General features: G+C 42.4%; 1 protein-coding gene across 1 annotated transcript in view; it reads right to left on the reverse strand.

Moving 5' to 3' along the window:
* ARMH3 (armadillo like helical domain containing 3) overlaps positions 1-17,361 on the reverse strand; it is a 123,403-nt gene that overhangs the window by 34,566 nt on the left and 71,476 nt on the right. The gene's annotated exons all lie outside the window — the stretch shown is intronic.

A 17,361-nucleotide genomic window follows, 5' to 3' on the forward strand; every position in this document is an offset into this window, starting at 1 on the left:
GATCTAGAAGCAGATGTGAGAAATCTGAAATTGAAAGTAAAATAACAACTGGGGGAAAAAAACTCCACCAAACTGCAGCTGGAGCATTTCCCTGGCCATCCTTCTGCTTGTCAGGTGCTGCTGCAAAGATAAATGGCAGGACAGAAAAGACTCCCTGGAACAGAGTTTGCAACTGCTCCAGTTGGGATATTAGTCATGAGCCCCATTGCTGAGGTAAATATTCATCATGGGAATAGGCCATGTCAGTGCTCAGCACAGATGAGTTCTGACTGTGCCCAGAGAACACTTGCTCAGCCAGATTACACTGCAGCAGCAGGCAGGGCTTCCACTCTCATATTCATCAGCATGAAAATTCACTCCAGTCCTCTCTGTTGTACTCTAATGGGTTCCCTCCTCCTTATTCCTCCACCTGCAGAAGGACTTTCAGCTGCTTCCTCCAGACCTCATCACAGCCAAGAGCTTGTCCCCCAGTCTAGAAATACATGATATTCAGTGGTGCCAGTCAGAGCGGGTGGATAAAAACCTACCTAGAAGCATCCTTACTTCTTTAAATAAACAGATAAAGAGTGTGGAAGGTGTGGAGAGAGGGAGCAGGGAAAAAAAAAACCAAACAAACAAACCCACAACCCAAAAATATCTCCAACCCAAACAGAATCTGCAATTCATAGACTCAAAGAATTGTTTCAGTTGCAGAGGCACCTGTAAAGCTCATCTAGCACAACTTCCCTGAAATGAGCAGACATATCTTCAACAAGATCAGGTTGCTCAGAGCTCCATCCAACCTGACCTTGAATGTCTCCAGGGGTGGGTCATCCACCCAGTTCCAATGCCTCACCACCTTCATTGTTTAAAACTTATTTCTCATATATAATCTGCATCAACTCTCCTAGTTAAAACCATTATCCCTCATCCTGTTGCAATAAGCTCTGCTAAAAAGTTTTTCCTCAGCTTTCTTGTAAGTCCCCTTTAAGTACTGAAAGGCTGCAATAGTCTAACCACAGCCTTCTCTTCTCCAGTCCTCTCAGCATGTTTTCCTGGGAGGGTTCATCCCTCTGAACTCTTTCATGGCAGATAGGATCCAGCCCTGCTCCATCCAACATGTCCATGTCCTTCCTGTGCTGAGGAGACTAGAGCTGGACACTGCACCCCAGGTGGGGTCTCAGAGAGCAGAGCAGCAGGACAGAATGATCTCACTCACCCTCCTGGCTGTGCTACCCTCACTGCAACACTCCCAGCCACACCTCATCACACACCAGGTGCCAGTCAGCACACAGGGCCAGTCACCCTTGCAGCTGCTCCCACAGCATCCATACACACCTGGCACTGCGGGACTTGTGCCTTCTCACCAACCCTGACACATCCAGAAAACAAATTCAGCAGTGCCTCTACCAGGCTTTCCATAACCCCTTCCCTCTGGAAAAGGCCAAACACACAAGTGGAGACATGCTCAGACTCTCCCATTTCAGTGTGACCAGAGTCACAATCACACTGTCCATTACCCAGCCTCTCCAGCACTCTGGCTTTCAACTGCAAGCTTCATGCCTGGCTGGAGTCATATTTATACCCCTACAGGACACATTGCAAGTTATTGAAAGAAAATGGAACACAGACTTACAACAACTTAACTTCTGGCTTGACAGAAGGTTTGGCAGCTCAGAGGGGTTCAGTGCACTCACATGGTTCCAACATTTACCAGAGAACAGATTTAGCATTCATTTGTACCCACTGCTGTGAAGCACTTCAACATGGGCTGCCTGCTCACAAGTCCCCCCTTGGATCTGAGCTAGTGGAGCAGCACCTGCAATCACAGCTGGGATTCACCAGTGAAAGCAAAACCAGCAACCAGCTGCCACTGCAGTGAGAATCAACAGACATCAAGGAAGGAAAAGAATTCAAATCTTCCTCATTTCCCAAAAGGTGAATGGACAACTCCTCAGCGATTAGATGAAGTTCAGCTGTTTAATTTGTTTTAACTATGCAGAATCCCTCCCCAGCCATCTGCAGAGATATCTTCCTGAACCCACAGGCAGCCTGGGGCAGAGAAGCATGAAGAGCTTGGATTCAATCCTGGCTCTGTGTAGCCAGGTTCTTACTGCCCAACACACCCACCAGGGCTAGGCTTTGCACATGGTGAAGCTCCTTCTCATCTGCTCTGAGAAATTCCATTGCTATCCAGGCCAAAAAACACCTTTCTGCATCAGCTACTCTCATACACCTCTGCTATTCTTCCATCTCTCAAAATACATCTTGTCCCTGCGGCATGTTTCTGGCAACTGGCCTCCTGGGATATTCACTGATTAACAGCTGGAATTTACTTTGCAGAGATGCCTCTTCAATTTGATCCTGGAGAAAATGGAAGACCAGAACTTTGAAACACAGTGTTATTGAGAAAAGAACCAGTGGTTCTGCCACCATTAGTTCCCACACCAGCACATAACAGCTGATCCTTGGCAATGATTTATTTTTACACTGTGATTGCCTCAATTACTGCCATACCAGCCAGTAGCTTTGAGGAGGGGGAAGGGAGCAGTTAAAGCACTTAGAAAAGATTTGTGATTATGTGTTCTACTGAGATCTTCATATTGATCATGGGGGGAAAAAAAAGAAAACCCTTGTGTTTGGTATTCATGAAATGTGAACATCTTCAACACATTTGTAAAGCAAGGAAATGGTGAAATGTCAACTGAAAGACAAAATGCTGCAGTTCCCACACAGCCTTCCACAGGATGTGCACTCACATGTTTGCACACTGCCAAGTGTCACACAAATTTCACAGCACCTGTGGGACACAATTCTCCAGGGACTGAGAGATGTCACTTCAGCCACATTGCCTCCTCTGACAGATCCACAATTCAGCAGTGAACTGACAAGAGGAGACTGGACAAAGGAAAGATGCTGAATAAGCAGAAGGCTTAGGAATTAAAAAACTGGCTCTCAGTGTCTTGTCTTGAGATGAATGCTTAGTGCTCTAAGGGAGATCACAAGCCATCTCCACATTCTATATTCCTCAGTCTCCTGGGGAGAGATGTTATCTCCCAGTAAATACACAAGGCATACCAGTGGTCTCCAAAAAACACACATCTCACATCACTTCTTCATGCAGCTCTTCAAGCTACCTACACACCGTGATGCCAGAAACATGTAGAGACACATATTGAATGAACCTGCATATTTCTCAGGATAAACAACCTAGGGCACTTGAATTTATGTGTCTTTGCATTTATTGCATATTTATTGCATTCATTTAATTCTTCATGAAGAAGAGAATGATTGCAGGAAAAAACACCCTGATTTAGAAACCTCAAAGTGCAAATGAATCATTTATTTGTACTAGCTGTATTAATCATGTTATTAGACAGTAAAAGCAGGTCCCACTGTAACAGGTATTGTACCAATCCAGTGGTGGAAAGCCTCTGTCCCAGGGGCTAAGGATCTCAAATGCAAGAGAACAGGGTAAACACAGAAAGCTCATTGGCAACAGAATATGTAACAGTGCTGCTCCTGACTGAGCATCACAAAACAATTCAGTTTGAGATAAACCATGGACAGAAAAAACACAGAAAGAATACTGAAGGAATAATAGAGAGATGGGAAAAAGGAGGTAGAAGGGCAGATAGGATCAAGATACACAGAGGTGAAGAACTGCAGAACAGGGAGGATCAGAGAAATAGCAACTCATCCTAGGGCAGTCTGTCCTCTGCAAACTGGAAAGCTCCAACTGCTGGAAAGTTTCTACTTTGGCTATTCTTGAGGCTGCAGAAATTGGCCAGTCCTGAAGTGACTGTTATTTGCCCTTTCTCCCTCAAAACCACATATGCTGGAAGGTGAGAAGCAGAAGAATTTCCATGTGGGCCCTACTGATTTTTTGCTCCCCAAATAGGGACATGACACTGTGGCTCTCACATAGAGCTATGGTGAGAGAAGGAATCCCCCAGGTAAGCTGCATTCCCCTACCCTCACTGTGTTCACTGCAACAGGACTTGCTTCTGCAGTGGCTGTAGTAGCTCTACAGACAATAACACTTAAAAACTTAGGTTTATAGTCTTTAAAAACTGCCTAGTGTTACTCCTTGATATAGAGAAACAACCAGTGCTGCCCTGCAGAGAGGCCCAGACTAAAAGAACTTCTGAAGACACAAATTCTGATGACTGGAAAGGGCTCCTATGAAAAGTAATATGGCATGCATGGAAAGAAAAGTTTTAATTAATTCCTGAGTTTAATTCACCACTAGTTGTGACATCAGGTGTGAGAACTGAAACACACCAGCCACACAAAGGCACTGGTCTCACAATTTACAGGATCTTCCAGCCCAGGTGACCCCCCATGGTAAGGAAGGCACCTCATCCTCCTTAACCTCCCAATGAGCTGGGCTGGGTCCAATGTGTAGGGAAAGCAGAATCATCACTATGCTCAGGCAGGCAGCATTTCTTCAGCACGTTTTCTCTGACCTCCAGACTCTCCCCATCAAGTTATTGCAGATGAGCTGTCTAATACCCACTCTTGCCTGACAGCAGCTACATTGCCAGTGTCCCATAAGACAACACTGTCCTCTTATCCTGAGCAACAAAGTAAAGCACTGTGGAGGAGCTGAAAGTAGGCTAAGGGAAGAACAGAAAGGCTGCAAAGCTTATTATAGAGATGGGAATGCTGAGCCATCATTTGCTGCATGAACCTGGCCTTTGCACCTACTTCACAGGTCCAGCATGCAGTGCCTGACAAAGTATCCTTCTGGATTCCCAAACATTTCTTGCACAATAAAAGCAACACCACAAGTTCACTTCTTCCTACATTGTGCTAGAGTGGAACAGAAAAGGAGCAGCTCTTGGCTGGTATTTACCCCTTCCCAGGAAATCAAGGGTGACCTTATACTCACTGCAGACATTCATCTTCTCATCTGCTTATGCCAGCACAGCACACTGGGCAGCAGGGAATGCACCTCAGTCCTCACTGAGTAAAACTGAATGCACAGCAAAGGCAGCCAGTTCACTCACCCTCTGCAATGAAAACTGGCATGATCTGAGATGGACAAATTCTCTAGCAGACTCTAAGCCTCATCCATTATGAAGGCTAGGAATAGGCAAGCAGGAAAGGGCATAGTTGCCTTTCATCATACTCCACAAAGCTGCTTTACTGCAAAAAGGAGGCCTGAGATGAAGTAGTTGTTGTTCAAGAACAGGAATCAATAAGTAAACAGTTTCTCTGTGATTTGCCACAGCAGTTCCCTCTCCCTCTCATACATCTTAGTTTCTCCTTTATGAAATGGAAATAAGAGCAATCACTTCCACAAAGTGTTTTACCCAAGGTGGTAAGACTCAGTGTTCTACTATGTGGTATGTTGGAAACTGTTCAAGCACAAGGCAGCAAGTAAATTACACACAACACAGAGACTAAAGTGAACACAAACCCTCTTTCCTTTTCTCCCATACATGCCATCATAACCATGATTGCTGGAGATTTATGTAAAGCTTCCAAGCCAATCTTCCTGCAGCAAGCTGTGTCTTCTTCCTGCAGCAAGTGCTGTTTGGGGCAAGGATCTTGCTGACATTGCTCTCACAGGCACTCCCAGAACTCCAGACAATAAAACCCCATCTGTTCCATGCCTGCAACAATTAGATTGAGTTGCTCCATATGTACAACCCCACCTGGCAGGAGGTGAGAGGGTTTAGATTATTTTAACACACATCCATGAAGCATTGCTATGAAGTACACATACCTACCATACCTAAGCTGTCTGCAGCAATTAAAAGCAAGCAAACTCCCTGGAACTGTGCACCAAATTCTTCCTTCTACTGTGGTTTAACTCCAGTCTGTTAAATTTCTTTTGCTCCTACAATTTAATGAGTACTGACATTAAGCTGAAAGTCCACAACTCACAGTGGGAGGCACCTTCCAGACACAATAATAAACTGCAGGGAAGAATCCAAGACAAAAGGGTATTTTAGTCAAAAGCATTTGCTTTAGAGCACACTGAAAATATCCGAGTCAGCACTGCAGCATTTCAGAGGAGAAGCAACTGCTACACCTGTTCAATTCTGCCATCCTGAAAACTATTGATCCCAGTGACAGCTTCCATGGCAGAGGGAGATACATGCTCTATTTATGTAATAAGGAGGGGACAAAAGAGTGCACACACAGCAACTGAGCTTCTCACATTTCTCAGCATGGTTTGCCCAAGCTCCCTTCTGCAGGGTCAAAAGCAGAAGATGGGCATTCTGAACCACCAGGCAGCTACACAGTGCATCTTGACACTTCAGGGTTTGCTGGATACTAACCCAGTATCACCACAGCTACAGGATATGCTGATTTCTCTTTTTACAGTCCATGTCTATCAATTTAAATCAAGCAAATCAAATACCTCACTTAACTTCTATTTGTCTTCTTAACTAAGGAAATCCTCATGGGTGAGCAGCTAACTCATCTTTTGGAACAGCTGCACAACCTCACTTGAGACTCACTTGAGATAAATTTAGGGAATTTATCCACTCACCTATTTTCATGCAGCCAGTGCATCACTGGAAACTAATCTAAGAAGCATTTCTGTTCCCTTTTCTCAACAAGTAAGCATCAGAATTCTTAGGTATATGTAACCAGTGGCACTGATATTTTAAGTAGTATGAATGACAAAATAAAAAATATTACCTAGGCACAGAGAGTGAAAATATCTATTGAAGCACAGGGCACCAGACTGATCTGTGTTCCTGCTCATCTCCCAATCTGTAATTGACTGCTCTACAACAAAGCTATCACTTGGTAACAAATACATTTCTCATCTCAAACATGTAATTTATGAGAGATCAAATGACATATTTTATAGCACATTTCACTGCTACAAAACAGCTGGCTAGCAGTGGTGAGAGTTTGGCAAGAGTTTACATTTACCGGAGTACAGACATTAAAAAGCCAACCCTTCATTACACCTCAATTCCAGAGAGCAGCAGGTAACTTATACCTGCTCACCTCTGACTACAAACAGAGCTGGAGCTGTGTCATGGAATAGAGAAACTCTGTGCTCAGGCCACCAGCACTAAAACCTGCAGCTCACTCTAGCATGTCCCAGGTCTGAGAGCCAGCCATGATTCATGTCAGCATACTGGATTTTAGGCACAATGTCTGTGCTTCTTCCACATCCGTGTTACCAATTTTGAAGATTCAGCCAACTTTGAAAATGAGAAGTCCTTCTTTGAAACGTCCTTAATATATGGTTTTAAAAAGTACCTACTGCCCTAGGGCTGTGGTCCTGGCTTAATATCTGCACAGAGCCATAACAAGCAATATTAATGTGGAACTAAATTTTTCAGAGCCTTAACGACCTTTTCTGCAGCACCTATTTCCCAGTTATTTTACCTCATGTACATTCCTTTGTTCTAAATTCTTCAGCTGTACTAAACAAGTACAAAACACAGGCCAAACAGGCTGTGGTTCTTTTAGTATCCAAGCATTCTGTGATGCAAACAGCATTATTGTCTCTTATAGCCAGTTGGTGTAGAGCAGTGAAATGGGTTACAAAACATTGCTTTAACATCAAATACAGCCCTTCAGCCACACCAGCTTTTCATTCCCATGTACAAGGCAACCTCCTCTCTAAAACAAACAGCAAGGTATGAAGGAACAATTCATCCAGAAGGCAAGAAAAAAAGAAAAACCAAACAAGGAAAAAAAGGGGGAAAAAACCACATTTGACAGTAGTTCATACATGTTTGCATGGCCACCTTCTCTGGTTAGGACCTGAAGTAAAGCATTATGGCAAATATTTATTCTCTGCAAGTGCTGTAAGTGGGTCAGCATCTACCCATTGCTTCATAATTCAGGTTACAGGATGCCATCCAAGCCTCCTGAGACAGAAGACACATGGCAAAACCTCAAACAGAATCTAAACCTGGAGGTTTTAAATTACGTTTAGTATCTTCCTCACTATTTAAACACAGGATGTTTAACTTTGAGGAAAGCCTGGATTATTGGATACTGCATCTAGCACAAAATACTGTACAGATGCACACACCAGGCTTCCAAACACATCCAAGCTAAGAGTGAGACTTAGAAAGTTTATAAGTCATCCCACTGGGACCTTTTAAAGCTCTCTGAAAAAGGCTCTGAGTGGGCTGCTAGTTTAATTAACTTAGTGAAAACTTGCCATCAACCCTGCATTATCTAGAGTGCACTGAAAACGACTCTTATTACCTCATTTTGTCAGGTGTGAGCCAGCAGGTATTACATGAGGTCCTGAACACCCTGTTTGCAGGCTGTGGCAGCAAGACAAACCTCTCTCTTTAGGTCATGGAGCACAACCTTATTTTACTGACTCAGAGTAAAACCTGTGCCTGCAACAGAAGTCCCAGAGGGAAAGGAAGGCCCTGAAGGATCAGCATTTGTCTGTATTGAGTGAGTGAAGGGTTAGAACAATGCAATCGAGTCGTGAAGTAGCTGGATATTAAATTACAGAGAGAGGAGGGGAAGGAACGTTGTCTAAGCAAGAATCAGCTACAGTCAAACCTACTTTGCAAAGGAAATTAAAATGAGTCCCACAACGGTATTTAATTAACTTAATTACACCAAGTGTCAGCTATGGCTGTACCTGCACAGCCACGTAAATCACGGTTCACAATATCAGCCTTTGAGACACCACCAACTGCCAGGCCAACCAAAACCCATTATTTACAGTCCAATCCTCTGAAAATACAAGATGTTGCAAACCTCCCAATGTTTTTCTTGTCAGACAGGTGCAAATGAGAATCACATTTGTTGAAAAATGCCTAGTGGAATTCAGATCCTTCCAAAATCCAGGACCAAGACTGAAGCATGGATTCTGTTGACACCCCCCAGACACACCCCAAGTGAATACCACATCCTCAACAAAGATATCACCACACATCACCTGGGACAAGGTGAAGTTGGTTTTCAATGGCAAGAAAAGCTAGAGTCCAACAGCATTACAGCTGAATGAATGGTATTCTTTTCAGGATATTTATTTCATGTCTGAAAGACTGGAGGACCTGTAGTTAAGATTCTGTTTTTCTGAGACAGGCTACCTGGTTTATGGACCAGTGGAGAGCTCCATCTTATCTCCTTTGCTGTATTTCACATATACCCATCTTCTTCCCCATTTAATTGCCTTAACCTGACCCAGCCCCCTGAAAGTCTAGCCCCCTCCATCCCAATATTCACACATCTCACAAGTATTTACACTACTGAGATCTCTACTCTCACTAAGAGCTGATGATCAGAACAAAGTGATTTATTGACATTGATCAAGTTACCAACTGAGTTACTGGCAACAAGCATGTTGTAAATCCATTGTTCCTGCAGAGTAAAATGGCACAGATAAACTCTCCTGTGCTCACACACTCCCAGTTCCAGACCACAGGAGGACTGGGATCAACTCATCACAGCCCAGAGGACAAGGGGGAACTATTTTTCAATCATCTGCCTCACCAAGGGTTTCCAGAATCACTTGAACAGAGCTGGGGTTTTCTGGGTTTTGCTTTTACTTCACCCATCCTTATCCTGGAGTGGATTTCAGGCAGATGTTGACAAAGCCCGTTTAGCTGAATCGGCCATTGAACTGCAAATCTTTGGGAACACTTTCCCATGTCACAGAAGCAGAAAAATTCAGTTTCTTTTCAAACCACCCACTATCATCCCTGACATGTCTATGCATGCTCACCTCTCCCTCAAAGCTTTGGGTTTGTAATTTAGACATAAGCTTTTTTTTCTGCTCTGTTCTTTGTATGGGTGTTAGCAAAAGCAAAGCCAGTGAAGTGCATTTTCTATTTCAAAAGTGAAGTATGGTCCTCCAGTCTTAGAAACAGCAGCACACCAAACATTTCCAAGTTAACTGCTGATGTTTTCCCATCCATCAAGTCAAACAAAAAGCCCAACTCCTACAGTGTTCTGCTACTGATATATCTTTCCTGCTTTAGAATTTAAGTGTTTTTCAAGGCTCTTTCAAAAACATAATGCAAAAAAAGGCCACATGATTTTTAACCAGTTACATGTGACATAATACAGGTGGCAGAGGATCTGAAAGATCTAAGGAAGGAGCCCTGGATTTTTCTCTATGGAAGGAGAGCTAAAGGTTTGCCTCTGCTTTTTCCTTATAATTGCTAATATACAATATACTACACACCAGGGAGGTACATTAGTTTTAACCAGGGCAGCTTTGGAGAGCTCAAGTCAGTTTCTTTTTGAAGCTTAAGCTGCACAATTCTTACACCAACAGTTCTAATTCAATATTCCAGGCTCTGAGTCAACCTCTGAGTTGTGCAACACAGTCTGTGTTTTATCACCTCCTTTCTTTTTTATATTTGAAACACAAAGCATCCATGTATTCAGTTGGTGCTGAAAAGGTTTGTAGACACTCAGCATTTGGGGAAGACCACACAAATTCCCAATTCAGCAACCACACAAATACATGTTATCCATAATCAAGTGATAATGCAAGGGAAAAAAAACCCCAAACTTAATGAAAAAAGCCACAAATGTTGCAGTTTTTTGAAAAATAATTAATACCAAAAAGGAAGTCACCACACTTAGTTGCATTCATTTCTCTGAGCTCTATTTGATTCAGAATTGCTCTAGTGAACAACAAAATCTAAGCATTAAAAGGCTGTTGAAATCTTGACTTGTCATTTCACATTGTCAAAAATGCAGTGTTAACTACTTATCAGCGATTTGATTTTCCTCAGTTCCTTTTAGCTCTTCCATTCAAAGACTGAAAGCAGCACTTCTCTGGTGGTCCAACCACTGCAGCAGGCTGATTCCTACTCCTGTCCCACCTAACCACTCTTCTGTCTGATGGCCAGGGGCCAGAATCTTTTCCCTGGTGTTGTGAACCAGCATTACCAAAATCAGCCCAGCACTAGAAAGGTTGGAGATAGCAGTGCTGTCATATGCCATGAAGGGAAAGCTGCCCAATTTAAGCATTTTAGAAAACATGGAGGAACAAGTATATATTTAAAAAAAGGCATTCAGCACATATACAGGTCACTATTACAAAGTTTTAAACTGTCAATGATTACTGCATGTTTTTGTGACACTGCAGATTCCACCACATTTAGAGAGAAAAAAAAATTGCACGCCTTCTTTCCCTTGGCTAGCATTCCTTCTGAGCATATGCATAATTACTTACTATTGATAGGCACACACTTAGAAATTTCTGACAACTTAACCCAGATCCAGCACTGCTCTAGCCTGACTGATACAGCATTTACTGCCAGGTAAAATCCTGTAAAAATCTTGCTCCAAAAACTCTCGTCCAATTTGCAGCAAAAAATGTGTTAGAGCAACAGAAAGCAATCAGACTTGCTCACTGTTCACCTACCAAACCCTGTTTTCCCTTTACCCACACTGCTCTTGCTTAAGACATCTTTTTCCTGACTGTATTTAAAAAGCATTCTTTGCCAGCAGCTCTCCAGCTAATGTTAGTTAGCTTGCATGGCAAAATTTTCTCATCTGTTGCAAGACTCCTGAAGGAATTAAATCCTGAGAGTCATTAGAGAACTTAGATTATTATTTTAAATAACAGGTGAGATGATTACAGAACTCATTCAGTATCAAAGCAATTAATTGCTGCTTTAACAGCCAGGGTGGGTTAGCCCTGGCTAGATGTCCCCACCAAAGACACTCTCTTTTCCCTTCTCAGCTGAAAGGTGAGAGAACATACAATGACAAGGTTATGGATTGATATAAGGACAGGGAGAGATTACTTACCAATTACCAACATAGGCAAAACAGACTCGGCTTGGGGAAGTTAGTTTAATTCATTGCCAACAAAATCAGGGATGGGTAATGAGACTCCTCACACACTTCCCCTGCTCCAGTGTGGGTCTGTCCATGCAATAGGAGACAGCTCTCCAAGAATTTCTGCAATGTGAGTCATTCCCACAGGCTGCAGCTCTTCATGAACTTCACTAATGTGGGTTCCTTCACAGAGTGCAATCCTTCAGGAACAGGCAGCCCCAGCCTGGGTCCCTTCAGCAGGATCCTGCCCACAAGCCTGCTCCAGTGTGGGCTCCTCTCTCCAAGGCACCACAGGTCATTCCAGGAGTCTGCTCCAGAGAGGGCTTCCCATGGAGTCACTTTTGGCCTTCTTAATTAAATTATCTCAGAAGCACTACCAGCACCACTGATGGGCTCAGCCTTGGCCAGGAGTGGATCCACCCTGGAGCTGCCTGCCACTGGCTCCATGGGACACAGGGGAAGCTTCTGGCAGCTGCTCAGAGAAGCCACCTCTGTAGCCCCACCACCAAACCCTTGCCACACACCCCCAATACAACAGCCAGCATGCACTCACTGAGCAATGGAGCAAAGTGATATGGGCTGTGGCATTTGATGCTAATGAGCAACAGCACTTAGCAGTCTGCAAGAGCCAAGGCTTGGCAGCATGCTCATTATTCAAGAAAGCTAAAACTGTATAAACCTCTTCCTGGAAAAAAAATTAGATATGGAAAGCAAAAAAGGATATAAACCCAAACAAATAAAACCATGAATGCTATCTAAAGGGCAGAACTGCATTTGGATTCACAGACAAGCTGCATAATAACTAAATAAGAAAGGTGAACAAAATTTAAGAGGTTTTTTCTTTTCCTTCCATATTTGTCTGTAAATTGAGATGATTCAAAACTTTGGACAAAATTCAAGATTTCAGTTCAATTTTGAAACAAGGCTTGGGGTAAAAGTGACAAACCTGCATGTTGAAAGCATCTAGCTCTGTAAAAAAAGTGAGGTGATATTTCAAAATAAGAATTAGCAAATATTGAAAACTGGTTTTATTTCAGCTGTTCACCAGAAAATGGATACATCCAAGTTCTTTTCAAGCAATCTCTAAAATAAACCCATTGGCTCCAGCACAGAGTATTTCCTTGCACACTGCACATAAACACAAAACAGAACTACCAAGGACTAATGGTTTGCCTCCCTTTCTAGCAGGACTCCTCTTGCTAGAGAGCAGGACTCTGTGGATCTCTAAGCCTTCAGACACAACATCCCTGCACTCAGAGGAGATGTGCAACTGCTCTGTACAAGTTGCTGCCAGGCTCCTGGCAGGAGACCAGAGGTGCTGGTAGCAGGCCCAAGTTTGGGGTGTATTACAGGCTGGCATGCCTGTTCCCTGCTCAGTGTGTTCATCATTCTGCATTAATAGAAGCCAATATATTTCCCCCGACCTTTACTTTCCACAGTTCTCAGAAAGCCTGAAAAATTAATATTCAGGCAACTTCCAAGTTTCATTCTGCATAGTGATGAACAGTTTCATTCTGCATAGTGATGATCAGGGAGTGCCAGCAGAGAAACAAAGAACCTCTTGCCTCAATGCCAGTGGCACAGGAGAGCAGGAGTAAACACAGTGCTTAACCTCTTGAATAGCAATGGCAAACCTGAGAGCTTGATTTGATGCCCCAAAACACCTCTTGCCATTATACAGCAGACAGAATTAGGGGGTGGCATGAAAAGAGTGAAGACAGACCTGCAGCCCTTGCAGATTCTCTGCAGTTACATGCTGGGGCAGCTACAAAAAGCTCCAAAACAGATTGTCCTGGGCTTTTTTACACCCTCCCTCAGAGCAGCTCTTCATGACCCAGCAATAGATCTGCACCAAGTATTGACTGTTTTTCCTGTTTCCTTTAATGGTTTTTAATATATCATCAATCACACCATCACTTTTAAGTATTTTTAACCATTCCAGGAAAACTGCAGTCAGACAGCTGCTGAAGGTCGAGCTCTCTTCCAGCTCTGGCAGGAGCTGGGAGTCACAATTCACTGTGGCACAGCTCAGCAGTTTCCTTTCTCCTGGTGGTGGGCATCATTAACATTCAGTTTCCACCCTACTTTTACACACAAAGAGTTGCTATGGGACTGCCAGTGGTGTTCCAATTGCAGAGTATCTGGATACCTGGATACAGGGGGCCTCTTCCAGGTGCCAGGCTTCACACCCTGAAGCTGGTAACAAGGTCCTCTTGTGCCAAAGGCTGTCTTGGCATCCTCAAGATCACAGTGCTCAAGAACACCCTTCCAGACAACACTTTTTTTAAAGTGCATACTCTAGAGTATGCACTTTAAAAAAAAGAGAGACTTTGCTGAAATAATCAGCATACTTAACCCTTCCTTGGGTTTGAGGACAATTTCTAGCATGATTTACTTCTCCTATCCATTAATTCCAAGACTTAACTTGGAAAACTGAGCAAAATTCATTCAGTAAAACCTTATTTTTTAAGGCCTCTCTGAAACACTCTAGCTTTCTTTTGCTATTTCAACTGAATACAAAACTCTTTCCATTCTGAAACACAATGGGAAAAATCCCTTCTCCCCTACAAAACTGAAACATGTACTACTGAAAATTCAAATTACAGATGTAATAATTTCTCTTGGAGGTTAAGCTGGTGAACAATTTCTCCACACTTCCTTGCAGCACAAGCACTTTATCCTGGGCCCTACTCTCTCAGAACAGCCATCATGGTGACTGCAAACTGCAGAAAAATTAAAAGCTTGTGGTATACTGACATCTCATTGACTCTTACCTCTGTCTTGTGGTCTCAAGAGAAAAAATGCCTCAAAATAATTCTCAGGGTTGCCCTTCTATTTAATTGCTCCATGGATAAATTTCAGTATGCCTATGACTGATGTACTGGAGGAGAAATCTCTCATTGCAAAGATAAAAGCCAAAAGCACAAGAATCCAGAGTGAATTTGTTAAGTTTTAAATGCAAAATTACACCTTTGATCCAATCTACCTGATTCATGCACTACAAGTCAGTAGATCAGTTTATCTGAACTTCTGTACACCACATTTTTCAACATTACCCTTACAGCATTACTCGCATGTCAGAAGCTAGCTAGAGCACCTTTCACCAAGGTATTCTATTCAGATAGGAACAGGAGGAGAAAACCTTTCAGTCATTTACTACAGTGATTAATTACCTGTTAAGAAATGGTTATGTAATCTACAGCTGCAATTTGGTTTCAGTGTCTAGCCTTACATTCCTTTTCTGTTTTGGTATTTTATCTTGTCAAAGACGCTTGAACACTTTAAAGAGCATACCACAGGTTTTGCTTTAAAGAGATTATGATACTGAAATCTTGAAAGCATTTTCACTAGTTTCTCATAACTGGGGCTTCTCTGTCCTTTCTCCAATTATTCAATATCCTTTTTTGAAACAGACACCAGAAAAAACTGCAAAATATATACAATCACAAAATCACTTTCTGTCTCCTGTTAATATTTCTAGGATCAAATAAACCTCTTTAGCTGAATGTTTCATAAAAGACCTAGAGTAAAGCTGTCAGTCAATGCTTCTTGAAACACTTTTTCAAGATACAGTCCCTTTTTGCAAGCTGGCACTTATTTTTTCAAGAACTGCATTTCAAGAACTGCAGGGTAAAAAGCAATTCAGATCACACGCTTCATCTACTTCATGATTTAACCTTCTGTCAGTCTTCCAGTAACTTGCAACATTCATAAGAAATTCTTATATCCCTTCTGATCACTGAAAAATTTATATAGCACTCTTTTCATCCTTATCACCTAAGAAAGGCACCCTCCTTGTCTTCTAGAGATGCTCCACAAGTGCTTTGTCACATCATTCACTCTTGGCATCTCCAGCATTGTCACTGATGCCCACTACTAGCTCCAAAAGAAATACTATGAGTTCCATGTGTCCCTAGAACCTCAGGAATCCCTGCTATAAAACTGGCACAAAGGCTCTTAAATACTACTTCTCTCTGCTGTCATGAGCTTTCCAGTTGACCAGATGAGCTACAATTGTCAGCAAATAACACCTGGGGCACCAACATCAAGTCAAGTCACGCCAGCAACAACCTCAAGGAGTTTTTTAGTCTTGTCCTGCACTGACATTCAAGAGCTCTCCAAGTCCCTCTATGCACCTGGAGCACCTTCAGCAATGAATGCTGACATATGACTCCAATTCCTAAAAATTCTTTGCCAATGGACAATTGTTTGTATGGTTTGTCTGCTTTAGCCAAGACCAAGTGCTTGCTGATAAACAATCTGAGGCAGAATTAGTGAGTTCTGGACTTGTCCCATCACTGTTGTCTGCAATGTCCTGTTTGATCACATCAGCAGTTTTGGGGCCATCAAGTGCAGAAAAGTGACAGGAAGACAAGTCTCAGCTCTGACAATGGGATGCATCCATGTTTCCTCTCAATTCACAATGCTAATAGCACCTAGACACATTCTTCATCTTGCAATTGTAGTAACTGCCAGGGAAATATTTATTAGAAGCAATTTATGAGCACACATTCTCTTTCCTCTACAGGAACCACTGCACATCAGCTGATCTCTCCAATGCAGAGAACTCAAGATGCCATGCCTACAGATCACTCTGAAGAAAAACCAGCCTTGATATGATGGATATTCCTAACTGAACAATCTAAGAAATACCACATCCCTTTACCTTTTTGCTTTCTTTACACATTATTGAATAGAAGAAAAATCCAATTAAATTTCTAAAAAGAGGTCACCTTTAAAACTCCCATATGCTTTTTACAAGACTGCCAAGGAGTTCTCATACACATCTGGACCTAGTCCAACCTGAAATATATTTTGGTGCCCTGAAGTCCATGGAATTTCAAAAGGACAAAATATTCATCAATGTCCCCTATGTACTAAAATGCATTCTGCAATGTTGCTGGCACAAAGTGGCTGTTTGCCATGAGTGGGCAAAATGATTTATTTAGTATATATACATATAGCCTCTGAAGCACTGCAGTCCTGGTGACAAAGAGGCATACAAATGTTAGGATTATGCAAATAAATCACAGGTGCAGGACTGGACTTGACTATACTCCCACTGTGTGTGTACATATATAATCTACAAATAGTTTCAGCTGAAGTTTTGTAATATTTTAACATTAAAAACTCTTGTTTCCATTAAAGTTGATTACCACTTTCAAATACCTATCTTCCTGCCCCTGTGTATTGACTAATACATTAAGCTAGAATAAGACAATACACTTCTTGCTTCACAGCTATTGAGAAACTCCTAACCATGATTAGATTAGCTCTATTCAACCCAGACCAAAATGATTTCTGGGATGTTCCCACAGCACATTTCATCTAGTACATCTGCATTATTTATGGCATTTACACAAGGTGAATTGAAGGCTTTTATAAAGTAAGACACAAATCAATACAAGCTCTTAGCAGATGGGGCCTTAGTAGGGTTCCACAGCAGCATTGTTCCACATCAAGCAAACTCTTTCAACTGAATAACCAGTAACACAGAAGGAAAGGTTTGTTTAGAAAGTCAGGAATTAGAGACACCCTCAGCACCCAGCCTTTCCAGGAGAACTGTACCTGCATCATTTAGAGCCTAAACAGTCAGGACTAGGTCTGCATGCAGTAGGCAACTTG

This window comes from Agelaius phoeniceus, chromosome 9 (genome assembly GCF_051311805.1).
Source record: "Agelaius phoeniceus isolate bAgePho1 chromosome 9, bAgePho1.hap1, whole genome shotgun sequence".
NCBI lineage: Eukaryota > Metazoa > Chordata > Aves > Passeriformes > Icteridae > Agelaius > Agelaius phoeniceus.